This window comes from Sus scrofa, chromosome 16 (assembly GCF_054392235.1).
Source record: "Sus scrofa isolate SSC_HxYL_T2T_F1_AM1 chromosome 16, Sscrofa_HxYL_maternal_Yorkshire_Landrace_v2.0, whole genome shotgun sequence".
Taxonomy (NCBI): Eukaryota; Metazoa; Chordata; class Mammalia; order Artiodactyla; family Suidae; genus Sus; species Sus scrofa.
In genome coordinates, this window is record NC_139398.1 from 37,614,345 (window position 1) to 37,628,617 (window position 14,273).

General features: G+C 41.4%; 1 protein-coding gene across 4 annotated transcripts in view; it reads right to left on the reverse strand.

The window, feature by feature from the left end:
• The window catches only part of LOC106506475 (uncharacterized), a 120,932-nt gene extending 106,791 nt beyond the window's left edge, over positions 1 to 14,141 (reverse strand). For all 4 annotated transcript variants that reach the window (XR_014831200.1, XR_014831199.1, XM_085002164.1 and 1 more), the window contains exon 1: positions 13,803 to 14,141. The gene's annotated coding sequence lies outside the window, so the exon portion shown is untranslated. The remainder of the gene's footprint in view (positions 1 to 13,802) is intronic.
• Positions 14,142 to 14,273: the final 132 nt, after the last annotated feature.

Sequence of the window (14,273 nt, forward strand, 5' to 3'; positions counted from 1 at the left end):
ACTTTGGTCTGTGGGTGTGACTGTGAAAAAATGTGTAACTGATTTACCACCCAGGTATTTTCTCTCTCTCTCCTGGTCCTTCCTTTCTCTTTTTCCCACCCTCTCTTCTTTCAAACGCTTTGATATAAAAAACTGAAAAGGATGTCTCACCTTTATGCATTTATAATTGTCATCATGGGAAAAACACTCTGTAATTACTAAACTAATGCTCTAAAGCCGAAGTGTGTGACTATTTTTCATTGCATTTTCAAATAAAATTAAGAACTAAGATTCAAGGCAAAGAAAATGCTGTGATACTCTGTTAATGAAATTAATAAGTATTCCATTAGTAAGGTAGAATGCTGATGTGTTAAGGACAAGATGTTCCTTCATCCAACTGGGCACCAATTCACAGACCATCTTGAGTACATTACTCTTTTTTTTTTGCTTTTTAGGGCCGTACTGGCAGCATATGGAGGTTCCCAGGCTAGGGGTCAAATCAGAGCTATAGCTGCCAGCCTACACCACAGCCAGAGCAATGCAGGATCCAAGCCACATCTGCAACCTACACCACAGCTCACCTTAACCCACTGAGTGAGGCCAGGGAATGAACTTGAAACCTCATGGTTACTAGTCAGATTCATTTCTGCTGCACCACAATGGGAACTCCTTGAGTATATTACTCTTAAATACTTATTTTTTCCCCCAACAACCAAAGTTTCAGTATATTATTCCTCTACACCTTACAGAAGTTATCAGGTTATCAAGTGAATTTTTATTCTATAGAATGCTTCCTATGCTCTGACTCAAACATATTTACTAACTAGAAAGTTATATTCTTCTGAGGTGCCTCATCAAATACTGGAAGTAAGGAAAACATTCAGAAAAATGACTCAGTTCTTGTGAGTGTCTGCATTAAATTCTAATGCATTGCAACAGAATCAGTCTGAATAAGCTCAATCCTCTGAAATATATAAGGCAGATACAAACAGACTAAAAGTTGAGTTTTCTCTTTTCTCTGATTCTAGAGTAAATTGTGCACTGCACTCCATTCATAACAAAGAGTGTTTCACTCTTTTGGTAAGGGAGGTAAACCAGTCAACTTGTATAACTAATTTAAAATGTGTCTCCTACCTTATATGAGTGAGAGTTATTAAAATACACAGGCATCAAGAATAAAAGATGAAATAGAGATAATTAATAAATGTTTGTTCCTTTAGGGGAACATTCCCCAAAGTGCTCTGTTATTTTCTTTTCCTTTTTTTTTTTTTTTTTTTGCTTTTTAGGACCGTACCCATGGCATATGGAGGTTCCCCAGGCTAGGGGTACAATCAGAGCTGTAGCCTCCAGCCTACACCACAGCCACAGCAACACCAGATCCAAGCCACATCTGCGACCTACACCACAGATCACAGCAACACAGCAACACCAGATCCTTAACCCACTGAGAGAGGCCAGGGATCGAACCTGTAACCTCATGGTTCCTAGTCAGATTCGTTTCCACTGCACCACAATGGGAACTCCGAGCTCTGTTATTTTCACAAACTATTATGACATGGATTTCAAGTGATTCCATTTTCCAAATATTCCTTTTTGTGTATGTTTAAACATATTAAAGTATCTACTGAATAAAGTTAGGTTTTGAGGAGTTCTTGTTGTGGCACAGTGGCTAACAAATCTGACTAGGAACCATGAGGTTGCAGGTTTGATCCCTGGCCTCTCTCAGTGGGTTAAAGATCTGGCACTGCCATGAGCTGTGCTATAGGTTGCAGATGCGGCTCTGATCCCGAGTTGCTGTGGCTTTAGTGTAGGCCGCTGGCTACAACTCCGATTCGACCCCTAGCCTGGGAACCTCCATATGCTGTAGGTGTGACCCTAAAGACAAACAAAAAAAAGTTAGGTTTTAATAATTGCAAATCATCTTTTTCTTTCAATCATTCCTTTAAGGCATTGGGAGATTTAGCTTGTTCATAAGAGTTGAAAACGTAGTGTCACAGTTGGACCCAAAGTTCCTGCCTCTTCAATTTCTGTCCTGCAGCTCCCTGAACTGCAAAGGTGTTTTGCATAAAGGTACGTATGCAATGACAATGCCAGGTCCTTAACCCACTGTGCCACAAGGGAACTCCCATTTCAGACATTCTCAAAGTACCTTTTTATAGGTGAACACCCTTTGCAGGACCCTCTACCCTAGGTGAGATTTTGTTTCTATTACAATTTCATATCATAATCTCTCTCCTTTCATACTCTCTTGGCACAAAGTTTGCAAAAAATCCTGATAAAGATCTTCAGAGCCTTTCCAAAATCACCTTGGCAAAGAGGACCTCGCAGACACACCTTTGAAGTTTGCAAAACCCCCTTGTGTTAGGGTCTCTTGGAATCAACTCTGTACACATCATATGCTAAATCAAGTGTGACAAATGTTTCCATTCCTTGTGCCATCACTAGCAGATTGGTGACAGGCCCTTGAAGGAAGGAATGACACTGTGGATTAGCAATGTTTGCAATGAGAATAGCAAGACAAAAGGGTAGATGACATATTTTCCACCCACCCCCATTTGCATTTGAGTTTATGCCAATCCTTCTTGCCTATGCCCATTCCTACCCTATCCCCCGCAAAAGAGATGTGCCAAGGGACTGCAGATTTTCTGACTGACTTTACATCCTGATAGAGCTGCAGGTACAATAATACCACCTCCCTCGTAGGTTTACCATAAAGATAAGATAAATACAAAAGGTTTAGCACAATCCCTGGCACGTAGTTTATACTCAATCAACGTTTCCATGTTATTGACACCACTTTCTACTTTATTTTTTTATTTTATTTTTTGGGGGGCCACACCTGCAGCATGTGGAGGTACCCAGGCTATGGGTCAAATCAGAGCTGTAGCCACTGGCCTACACCACAGCCACAGCAACTCAGGATCCAAGCCGCATCTGTGACCTACACTGCAGCAACGCCAGATCCTTAACCCACTGAGCGAGGCCAGGGATCGAACTTGTGTCCTCATGGATGCTAGTCAGATCCATTTCCACTGAGCCACGCTGGGAACTCCTCTACTTTGCTAACCTACATCATACATAGATTCACCTTAAGCAGGAAAGTATATTTTGGTTGGGTGTCTGTGAGCAGAATAAGACAGAGAATAAGGAAGCATTTGATTATTTAAATGTCAGAGAAGCTGTTATAGATCCCCTTGGTGGTTGTAGAAGTGGTAAACTACTCCACCTAAAATAGAAAATTAAAATAAGTGGCTATAGGTTCCAATCAGAAATATTGTGAAGAATTTTCTATTTTCTGCTTTTTGTACCTGCACGCAGGGATGGGCGATGTGTGGCTAAAACAAAATACACCATTATTGTTCAGAGAAGTTTTACCTTTCTACTTTATTGAAATGTGGTGCCTTTGTTTTTAAGTGTGTTTAAAGGATAGGGTGAGGTGTTAAGTAATGGACCTCTGACCAGCACTGGGGAAGGAGATGTTATAATTTCAGTGGTCAGTAACATGCCCTCTCTGCCACAACATGTTTGAATACTGGGACCTTGGAAAGCTTACATAACTTCTCTTTGTCTCAATGTCCCTGAATCACAAGGAAAATAATCCACTAAAAGCACTTTGCTCATTCCCTAGCCTCACGGTAAGTGCCTACTAAATGTTAGTTATTGAGGTTGTTGATAGAGTACGAAATGGAAAGAAAGGGGAGAGGAGAAGAAAGAAAGAGAGCAGCTCTGCTTGGCATTGCTCTGTCAATCATTTCAGAGAGGTGGCTATCAAGAGACTCCTAGGCTGGTTGATTGGGCTCAGGGAAGCTATCTGGGGAGCAGGGAGGGAGGAGGCAGTACTGCAGAGCAGAGAGAAGTTGTATAAAAAGGAAAATCCCAAGAGAGCCTTAATTTGAATTATAGGAAAGCTTTTATCATTATTATGGGTGGAAGGGAAGAAAGAAATATTAGCATTTGCTTAAATTTAAAATGCCACTGCAATTAACACATTAGGCCAGGATTGATACTGGCTTTGGAAGAGAAGTGATACCCTGAAGCTCCTTAAAAAAAAACAAAAAAGTGTCCCTACTAACCCCTCAGAGCAATGTATGGGTCACCTGGATGGAACTGAACACTTTCTAATAAATACAGATTTATAAAGCAGCAGGGATTGCGGGCATCTTTAAAAGTGGATGTGCAAATCTGTAAAACAGCAGACCCAGTCCCCCAACCCGCCTGCACAAATCTCATCTCAGAAAAACACAAGAAAAAAGTCAAATGCAAAAACGTATTTTGTCAAAACTAACCCTTTAAAAACAGCAAGGGAAAATCTTTTTAAAATAGAAAGTATTGAATTTTTTAAAAATATATTTTAAAATCTTTCCTTAAGGCCAGCCCATGGCAAGGGCTAAAAGATCAGACCAGAGCTGACTGGTCTGTCTCGTAAGCCAAAAGAGAGAACTTTGTACTTTCTTTGACAATCTAGGACTTATGGACACCTCATAAAATGGGCATTTCTAGCACCACACCTTCAAGTCTAGGAGACTGTGCAGCATATAAGAACCTAAATGAATCTGTAAACAGGATCTCCAAAATTGTGTGAGCCCAGGCAAAACCTCACCTAAAGGATGGGCTCTTCCTCAAGAGGACAATATCTTTTACTTTATTCTTCTGGGGGTATTTTTTTTTAATGTTCAATCTGGAAAACAAAATGTAAAATGAGAGGCAAGCCAGGAAAAAGAAAACAAAACTAAATTACACTTTTTCTTTTTCCATGGTTTGTTCTGCTATTAAAAAAAAGTTTTGGGAGTTCCCGTGGAGGCACAGTGGTTAACGAATCCAGCTAAAAACCATGAGGTTACGGGTTCGATCCCTGGCCTTGCTCAGTGGGTTAACGATCCGGCGTTGCCGTGAGCTGTGATGTAGGTTGCAGACGTGGCTCGGATCCCACGTTGCTGTGGCTCTGGTGTAGGCCGGTGGCTACAGCTCTGATTCGACCCCTAGCCTGGGAACCTCCATATGCCGCGGGAGCGGCCCAAGAAATGCCAAAAAGACCAAAAAAAAAAAAAAAAAAAAAAAAGTTTTAATCCACAGATAGAATACTCAGGTAAAAACTGACTGCTATCAAAATGTAAATCGAATGTATATAGCTTAGACTGAATTACACTTTAAACAATTTAGACTATCAGCAGGTCTTCTAAAATCCCTGCAGCATTGGTGGAACACAATCAGAGATGAAGACAAATCATTAACAGAGCAAGACAATTTTGAGAATTGTATGCTGTGTTTTAGCTACTAAAATTTCACAAATTTTTTACTTAGCAACGGACACTTTTACACTAATTCAGGGTTGAGAGAAAAATAATTTATATTTGATTCTCAGTCCTCACACTTGATATCTTCAAAATGTACTGCTTTTTCAACTTGTGTCCATCACTAGACGAATAAGTAGAAGATGTGATATACATATGCAATGGAATATTACTCAACAATAAAAAAAATCCTGTCATTTGTGACAACATGGATGGATCTCAAAGGTATTATGCTAAATAAGTCAAAAAGAGAAAGACAAAGTATGACCTCATATGTGGAATCTAAAAGCATTAAACAAACAAGACAAAAACAGACTCACAGATATAGAGAACAAATGGATGGTTGCCAGAGGGAAGGAAAGCGGTGAGGCGAAATAGGTGAAGAGGATTAAGAAATACAAACCTCCAGTTAGATAACTGAAATACAGTTTAAAAAAAGAAAAAGTACTTGCTTTTCATCTGTTAGATTAAATGAATGAATTTCACTGCAAAAATGCCCTAAGCAAATTTTATAGTTCTTTTAATAAATAATCTATTCTTTTATAGGAAAATGCACAAAACAATTTGGCATCAGAAAGTCATATTAAAAAATTGCTGTTGGAGTTCCCGTCGTGGCGCAGTGGTTAACGAATCCGACTAGGAACCATGAGATTGCGGGTTCGGTCCCTGCCCTTGCTCAGTGGGTTAACGATCTGGCATTGCCGTCAGCTGTGGTGTAGGCTGCAGACGTGGCTCAGATCCTGTGTTGCTGTGGCTCTCGTGTAGGCCGGTGGCTACAGCTCCGATTGGACCCCTAGCCTGGGAACCTCCATATGCCGTGGGAGCGGCCCAAGAAACAGCAAAAAGACAAAAAAAAAAAAAAAAAATGCTGTTTATCTGAACAATCAAATCTCATTTCTTGTTAAATAAAGCACTATAAATATCATACTAAGTGAAGTTAGACAGTGAAAGACAAACATCATATGGTATCACTTATCTGTGGAATCTGAGAAAAGGATACAAATGAACTTATCTGCAGAACAGAAACATACTGGCAGACTTGGAAAACAAGCTTGATGTTACCAAGGGGAACAGGTTGGGGGGTGAGAGGGATGGACTGGGGTTTGTGACTGGTATATGTACACTGAGGCATATGGAATGACTGGCCAGTAGTGATCTGCTGTATAGCACAGAGAACTCTACCCAATATTCTGTGATAATCTATGTGAAAGAATCTGAAAGAGAATGGATTTGTGTATATATGTATGACTGCATCACTTTGTTGTACAGCAGAAATTATCTAACCTTGTAAATCAACTATACTTCAATAAAAGTTAAAATCAAGTTTTACTATAAAACAGCCTATGAAGAGTCTGCTCTGCCTCAGATTTTCATATCTGTAGGTCTTCTTAAACTACAAGAGATTTTTAATTATAATTGTAGGATCCTTTGTGATCAATTCCTATTAACCTGAAATACAAGCAGACCAGGCCTGAGCCTGAGACTAATTTGGAGCTTGAATTTCAACAGATGGTGAACCTGGTACCATTCTCAGAAAGGAATCCTGCTTCATTTCTCCCCCCACCTCCTCAAAGAAGAGTTTTGAACATCTGCTGCAGGAGTTCATTAAGCATTACAGTCAAGTGACAGATTCTCTGATGTCACAGGTTCCTCTTTTCAAACTTTGATGATTTCCTGTACTTCAGTGCAGCTCACTTGGGTTCATTCAGCTCCTGGTTTCCTCAAGATCCATTCTTTGAATTCTCAGCAACCTTCTCTGCTTAGTTTCTGGCCTACAGGATGTGTACTTCTCTTCTCTGAGGCATTAGACAGAGTGGATGGGGTGCTCTGGACCAGAATTGCTTGAAGCTTCCTGTACTTGGAGTCGAAGATAACCTTTGCTAACTAGAGAGCCATTAATACCCTGGTTAGAAGATACTACCTCTTCATATATATAAGGCATATTCTAACCAGGGTATTAATGGCTCTCTAGTTAGCAAAGGTTATATATATATATATTCTTATTCTCATACCATCTTCCCTCATGTTCTATCCCAAGAGAGTGGATATAGTTCCCTGTGCTGTACAGCAGGACCTCATTGCTTATCCATTCAGCAGAAATTGACACAACACTGTAAACAACTATACTTTAATACAAATGAAATAAAAATAAAAAGGGGAGTTCCCATAGTGGCTCAGCGGTAATGAATCCGACTAGTATCCATGAAGATGCAGGTTTGATTCCTGGCCTCGTTCAGTGGGTTAAGGATCCAGTGTTGCTATGAGCTGTAGTGTAGGTTGCAGATGCAGCTTGGATCTGGTATTGCTGTGGTTGTGGTGAAGGCCAGCAGATGCAGCTCCTATTCAACCTCTAGCCTGGGAACTTCCATATGCCACAGGTGCAGCCCTAAAAAGCAAAAATAAATCAATAAATAAATAAAATCAAAAAGATACTATCTCTTCCAAAAGGCCGTTCCTGCTGTCAAGTCTAAATGAAGGCAGCCTTTCTTTCTCTCATAGCATTGATCCCAGTTTGTAAATGCTGAAGTGTGTGTGCATATTTGAGTAATCCGTTTCTCTTTCTGGATAGTAAGCTTTCCCTATTACACAGTAAGCTGCATGAGGGCAGGAACAGTTTATTTTGTTCAAAGAATGTTCTCAGAGGCTAACATGGCCTTATACATATGTGCTTATTGAATGGATGAATGAATGAATGGCACGTTGAAGCGAACAAATGTCTGTGATTGATCAATTCAAGCATAATGAGTGCACCAGGCAAAGGCACTTTACTCATGGGAGAATGACAACATCATGTTTCTCCATGTTCTGAATTGACTGCAGAGATCTGTCAGTGAATGCATGCAAGGGTGTGTTTGTTGGTGGGATGGGGGCAGAGACTTGTGTCTATGCCGCTTTAGGTTGGAGATGTATCTATATGCATAAAGGTATTGGAAGTGAAGAGACTGCTGTGAGACTAGATGCAAAAGTGGCATCTGTATGGATTACAAAGGCTAAGAGGGTAAGTTCTTGAACATTCATGCTACCCTAAGTGTGCCAAGCATTGTGCTAGGGCACAGTTTTTGCAGGACAGGGTCTCAGTGGTGCCCTGGATATGCTGATACAGGTCAAGGGACTTTATAGCTACAGATAGCACAGTAGGCCAAGCTGAGTCCTTATGCCTCTCGAAGAACAGCTTCTTTCCTCAACAGATCTTTGCTCACAAAGACACTTGTTCTTTTTCTCTCCATTTTTGACTGGAAATATCCCCCTCCAGGTCCTCCTCCCCTCTACAAGGCCCTCACCCCGACTCCCTGCTTCCAGGCAAACTGGCATTCATTTCCCCCAAATAAATGTGCTTCAGTTCTTCTTACAAACATCTCAAAATAAAAAATTGGAAACTTACTCTGGAAGAAAGCCAGCTAAATTCTGTGTCTGGGTAAGATTCACTAATATCACCTTAATAGCTAAACTGAGACTACTTAGTCAATATTAGATATACTCTTGAGAAATTATCTAACAAAGTTAAGCAATATAAGTAGGCAACAGAAATCATCTCATTGAAAGTAGTTCTTTCCTTTTCAACAAGGGAGGGGAAAAGGAGTATCTAAATTACCTGAATAGCTACCTTAATTCTCTTTTCATGATTATATACACAACCGGTCTTTGGATATTTTGGATTAGGCCCAGGCAAAAATAACTTCTAACTATATCAAGTCTCTTGGGATAGACCATGATGGAAGATAACATAAGAAAGGGAATGTGTGTGTGTGTACATATATATATACACACACATATACATATATATACTTATATGAATGACTGGGTCACTTTGCTGTATAGCCAAAATTGGCAAAACATTGTAAATTAACTATAATTAAAAATTTTTTTAAATACTTACTCAATTCATTATGACATCCTCTAAATATTTTATACTCAACAACTAATCATATATTAGAAATAAATTTTGAGAACTTAACAATAACTACTGTATAACCATAGGCTAAAATTTATTATTTTCAATATATGCCAGACATTTTGTTTATATGGATTATTATATTAAACTTCAAAGGAACTAGCTTAGTAAAACTCCTTTTCGCCAAAGGCTTAGGCAACTTAACCTACTATAACCATGAACACAGACTTTCTTTACCCTAAAGCCAATGATATTGAACGAGAAAGTAAGACTAAGAGTCATATTGCTAGAGTTCCAATTTGGGCTAAGAAATATAGAGATTATGGATAGAAGTCTGGGGATCAGACAGATCCAGATTAAATTCTTTGCTTGGCCATTTATCCATACTGTGATCTGCAATTTACTCAACCTCTCTGTGTTAGGTGGGGTTATTGTTTGCAAGCAACAGAAACTGAGTATGGTCAATTTAAACAGGAAAATCATTTATTGGAAAGGCAATCAGTCACAAAGAATCAACAGGAAGGCTGGCAGCAACAAATTCAGCCAAAGTCCCACCTAATCAAGATGGTCAGGATGCTTCAACCAATAGCCACTTACACTGCAGGACTCTTAGCATCACTCTCCCTAGATGCTTAGTCTTTTAAGAAATAACAGTGTCCTCCTCTATGTTCCTTAACCAAATTTCAGTTCAATCATCTATAAAACTGGGCCTTCTACTCCTATGTAGTACCTTCCTTGTCGGTGTGTTGTGAGGATTAGGTGACATATTCATAAATCTTTCAGCACAGTGCCTCCCACAGACTAAGTGCAGGAAAAATTTCAGCTGACCTCACTACTTCTTGTGCCTTTGAGCAAGTCACAAAACTTTTCCATGCCCACATTCTCATTACTGAAGACAGATTGTTCCGACCATATTTTATTAGTAGAGGCTAACTTCCCAAACAAACAGCCCCTCAAATCTCAGTGGATTATTTCACTTTCCCTTCATTGTCCAATGACGGTCACTGAGATTGAAATGAGGTCCCCACTCAAGTATTCAGGCACCCAGTCACCTTCTATCTAGGGGCTCTTCTATATACCAGGGCTTTGTATCTTGTTGGAAGAAAAAGGAAGATAGAGAACACAGAGGATTAGGGTCTTTTAGGGACCAGGCTGGGAAGTGGCGCACACGACTTCCTCCGGTTTTCCATTGGTCAGAATTCAGTCACATGGGCTTCACCTAACCACCGGACGTCTGAGAAATAACAAGCAGCTATATCTTCAAGAGGAAATGGAAACAGGATTTGGTGAAACATGGCAGTCTTTATCACACCCACCTAACATCCTCAGGGGGTTGCTAATAAAAGCACATGTGAATGCAAATATGGAAGTGCTATGAAAAGCCTTCAACAAGCTACAGATGATGCTGGTGCTGATGGTTAAACCAGGGAGTCTCTGAGTATTTTCTGAAGTGCTAAAAGGTACAGCAATTGCGGGGCGGGGTATGAGGTGAAACTGAAATAGAATGTCCATCTTCCTGTAAAGAGAGGCCTAAACTAGCAAGACTATCTCTCCACCTGTATCTTCAAAAATGAGCAACACTAAGCAAATTATCTCCTTTCTTTGTCCACTAGTCCATTCCACAACGGGACTACAGTGGAAACATCCGTTGGGAGAAGAAAGAGGGGAGGAATAAAAGGGTAGAGAGCCATCCCTTTGAGGAGTGTAACTGTCGGAGAAGAAGGCAGCCTGAAGCAGTCACTTGGTGGAGAACAGCCTCCGAGGCAGTTATTTATTTACGCCTGCCTGAAGACATCGGGGAGTTAATCACAGTACTGACTGACACGTGTAACAACTCCAGGCACTAGACTCAGCAGAAAATTTATGCTTAGAAAATGAAAATAATTAGGAGACCACACATTTGAAATATACCCTTAAAAAGGGAGGACAGTCGTGAGGGCCACAACCACAATCATGTACCTCTTTTCATGCTCAAACTGAGGTTAATGGCATGCTTGCAACTCACTGAACTAACTGGGCGAGCATGTGGAAGGCAGCTGTGTCTAAGAACACAGTTTTATTTGTACCAGACAGATGCTTTTTTTCACTGTTTAGAGTATCCACATGGCCTGTCCTGGGTGACAGAGAGCAAACACAGTTTGCACAGACCTTGCTACTTGAATGTTAGTGCTATAGGAATACTCTAATATCTGGCCAGCTTTGACTTAGTAAGGGGTCCAGGTCAGATCTGATTCATTCTGCTGCCTTCCTCCAGGAATTAGCCCCTTTGTTACCCATTCCTTTGACTCAAGGAAGAGTCAACCTAGTCAAAGGGAATGTGTTTAGTAGCCTGCAAGCGGACTATGCTTTCATTTATTTTTTCATCAAATTATAGTTGATTTACAATGTTGTACCACTTTCTGCTGTACAGAAAAATGACTCAGGTAAACATACAAGTACATTCTTTTTTATATTCTGGACTGTGCTTTTAAACAAGTGCCCACTTTCTGGTGTTTTGTTAAAAGAGGAGTCCCATAATTAGCTAGCAGAGAGCAATCAGACTGGTCAATCAGACAGCTCTGGGATTACTGCACACCTTCAGAGAGGATTTAATGACAGTTCTAAAGAATTGAACCAGGGTCTTCCAGTGCAGAGAACTAGGGATTGAGGCAGAAACTGCAAGGGAGAATAGGAAACAATGCTTGGAATAAATTTAAATATAAAAACAATGACAAGAATTGTCTATATAATCATGGTGATTCTTCATTTCCTTTTGCAATATAGATTCCTTGCAGAGTGTGAGGGAAACCAAAATATCTTGTCCTGGTTTATCAAATTAGAAAAAAAAATATTAAGTTGTTTTCCAAAATTTCAATTTCTACTTCTGAAGGCTAAACTTAAGTTTTAAGAATCATGCACCAAGAGAGGATACAGGTAAACCCCATTACATTTTTTTAGTCTTATGTCCTGGATTCTTATTTTCATTTTCCTAAAGCTACTATGGGAAGAAAATGTAAAGGATGTGAGAAAAACAACTCTATGGATAACAAGCCCAGTTTATCAACAACATGCTAAAACCTGTAACACTAATTCTCTCAACACTGTGCCTCCATTTTTATATTTAATATACTCTTCATTGTGAAAATTTAACAAGTCCCAATCCTAACAGCTTTCCACATTGGAGCCTCAAGTGGAAAGAAAACTGGAAAATTTTTATTAGCACAAAGTGATTATAAGTGGAACTTCCCACCACCCCTTCATATCTTTACCGACAACCACCTGACAGGGTGATGTGACGAAATGCGGTCAGGGAAGACTGGGGGTAAAATGTGCAGTTTCCTTTTTCTAGTGTTGATTTGTTTTCAATGCTGACACCATCCTAGAGGTTACTACTCATCAGAAGTACAGACAAGAGAAGTGGTTATAGCCGTGACTATGAGAAGACTGAGAAACTGACCAATCTCTTTCATTTCTTTTGATATTGGGTAACGAATGTGTGTTTTTCTTTCCGAATCCCTGGTATTCGTGAGGAAACAATACAAACAATAGAATGATGTGGTATCAATATATCTACATGGCGCCTTACACAAAATGTGTAAATATGATTCTAGATATTTAACCTCCTGTAATTAGTTGAAATCTGGAATGCTCTTTGTTTCTCTATTACTCATTTGTTACTGTGTCATTTAAGAATAACTGGAGAACCAGAAAAATTCTTAGGTTTGTTCACTTATGAAAAAATATTTAAGAAATGAGTGCCTGCTTTATCATATAATCAATCAAGAATCATATTTACCTACCCTGTGAGGAGATGCAATACGTTAAAACGCATGTATACAACCCCTGGAAAACATGCATGTTTTCCTAGGATCCTAAATTAGGAAGGCTCACACGATCCCATTTTGTGCGTTAAAAAAAATAGTGAAGTGGTTATAATTACGCCATAAAGTTTTACAATCCCTTTTTCTTTTTTAGTTTTCTGTTCTAAGAAATAGAATAGAAAGAAGTGGAGAATGAGTAGACGGGAAAACTTGTCACCGCAAAAGAAGTTAAATTGTAATTTAAAGAAAAAAAAAAAAAAAAAAGGCAGAGCAAATAGGCTAACCAGGGAGTTACACCTGGAGCATTCCTTCACTGGAATGACTCTGAAACCCCAGTGTCACGCCGCATCGGCCTTTGCAAGGATTCGTGGAGAAGGTGTCTAACGCGAACATAACAGGGCCAAGGCATAAAGCCCAGTCTAACCGTTCTCACTGGGCGGAGAAGTTCCTGGGAGGAGGAGAAAGGCCGCTGCGGTTCGACAGCAGCCCTCCCACCCTCACTAACCTTGCCCCGGGGGACCGCGCGCCACCTCTCCGCAGCCGCAGGGCTCTGCCACCTGTGCCTGGAAAGGCTGCAGTCCCGGCTGCTTTTTTGCCTACGCGCGCAGCCCACAGCCTGGGCACTGCCTACTAACACCTTTGAAGGAGAGAGGCTGGATACTTCGCTGTCTTCCCGCCCAAGCCTGGGGCCGATCCACCCACCCGCCCATCCACCCACAACAGACCGTTGCGCGCACCCTACTTCTGACCCGGGGCCAAGTGCGCGCGCGCAGACACCCCCACTGTTCCACCCTCTCTCTCCGCCCGGGGCCACACGCGCGCACGCGCGCACACACACACCTCGGCCGCTCCAAGGTAGAGTCCTAAGCCGCCGACCTCCCTTCCCAGCACCCAGATGTGGAGACCCCTGTAGAAGTTGAGAGAAAAAGCCCACTCGGAGCGGGAGGCAGTGAGGATGAAGAGAAGCTGGTTTCCGAGCTGGCTCTGGATGTCCAGTTCCAAGTAGCTAGAAGTGTGCAAAAGAGAGCACCCGGGCTTCCCCAAGGTCCCCGCGGAGCGCGGCCTCTCAGCACCATCCGCCTGAGGCAAAGGGTCCAAGGTTCCGCCACCTCAGCCCCTCCAAGGGCCGGAAAGCCCCCAAGCCGCGGTGGGACCCGCGCGGCCCGGAGCCCCGCCCTCGGGCCCGCCTCTGTTCCTCCAGCCCTGAGGAAGGCGCTCCCGCCCCGCCCCCTTCCCGTCCGGCCAATGGGCGCCCGGGCCGCGCACTGTGGGCCCCGCCTCCGCCAGGGAAACTTGAAGCTGGAGAAAAGT